This window comes from Arachis duranensis, chromosome 3, assembly GCF_000817695.3.
Source record: "Arachis duranensis cultivar V14167 chromosome 3, aradu.V14167.gnm2.J7QH, whole genome shotgun sequence".
Taxonomy (NCBI): domain Eukaryota; kingdom Viridiplantae; phylum Streptophyta; class Magnoliopsida; order Fabales; family Fabaceae; genus Arachis; species Arachis duranensis.
The window spans coordinates 65,416,633-65,418,075 of NC_029774.3; the positions used below are offsets into that span (position 1 = coordinate 65,416,633).

Consider the following 1,443-nt stretch of genomic DNA (forward strand, 5'->3'; position numbering starts at 1 on the left):
GGCATTTGGCCGAGCTCTTTGAGAAGAGGTCGGATAGTCTGACATGAAGAGGTCGGTCGGCTTGTCACTAAACATCCCGGGTCGGACAGCTTGACCCAGGGTATGAACACTTGCCAAAGGAAAATTTGTTGAGAGACAAGTTTTCGTGCATCACTTTTCTTCTTCTACTCACATAAAGGAATCTCTATACTGTGACATAGAGGATTCCTCTTCCTTTTTTGTTCTTTTCTTTTTCATATGAGTAGGAGCAAGGACATGGACATTCTTGTTGAAGTAGATCCTAAACCTGAAAGGGCTCTGAAGAAGAAGCTAAGAGAAGCTAAAGCACAACAATCCAGAGAAAACCTTACAGAGAATCTTGAAAAAGAAAGAGACATGGCCAAACCCAATAACAATGGTGGAGGCGCAAGGAGGACGCTTGGTGATTATACTATACCTACTTCCAATTTTTATGGAAGGAGCATCTCAATCCCTGCCATTGGAGCAAATAATTTTGAGGTGAAGCCTCAACTAGTTGCTCTGATGCAACAGAATTGCAAGTTCCATGGATTTCCATCAGAAGATCCCTATTAGTTTTTAACTAAATTCTTATAGATTTGTGATACGGTTAAGACTAATGGAGTAGACCCTGAAGTCTACAGGCTCATGCTTTTCCCTTTTGCTGTAAGAGATAGGGCTAGAACATGGTTGGACTCACAACCTAAAGATAGCCTGGACTCTTGGGATAAGCTGGTCACGGCCTTCTTTGCCAAGTTCTTTCCTCCTCAAAAGCTGAACAAGCTTAGAGTGGATGTTCAGACCTTCAAGCAAAAAGATGGTGAATCCCTCTATGAAGCTTGGGAAAGATACAAGCAGTTGACCAAAAATTGTCCTTCTGACATGCTTTCAGAGTGGACCATTTTGGATATATTCTATGATGGTCTATCTGAGTTATCTAAGATGTCATTGGACCATTCTGCAGGTGGATCCATTCACCTAAAGAAAACGCCTGCAGAAGCTCAAGAACTCATTGACGTGGTTGCAAATAACCAATTTATGTACACCTCTGAGAGGAATCCTGTGAGTAATGGGACACCTCAGAAAAGGGGAGTTCTTGAAATTGATGCTCTGAATGCCATATTGGCTTAGAATAAACTGTTGACTCAACAAGTCAACATGATTTCTCAGAGTCTGAATGGATGGCAACATGCATCCAACAGTACTAAAGAGGCATCTTCTGAAGAAGAAGCTTATGATCCTGAGAACCCTGCAATGGCAGAGGTGAATTACATGGGTGAACCCTATGGAAACACCCATAATTCCTCATGGAGAAATCATCCAAATTTCTCATGGAAGGATCAACAAAAGCCTCAACAAGGCTTTAATAATGGTGGAAGAAATAGGTTTAGCAATGACAAGCCTTTTCCATCATCTTCTCAGCAACAGACAGAGAATTCTGAGCAG

The 1,443-nt window shown here is 41.7% G+C and overlaps 1 non-coding gene across 1 annotated transcript; it reads right to left on the minus strand.

Moving 5' to 3' along the window:
* Positions 1-777: 777 nt before the first annotated feature.
* Positions 778-885, minus strand: LOC127746090 (small nucleolar RNA R71). The gene has a single exon (XR_008007710.1). It is a non-coding gene; the product is annotated as a small nucleolar RNA R71 (small nucleolar RNA).
* Positions 886-1,443: the final 558 nt, after the last annotated feature.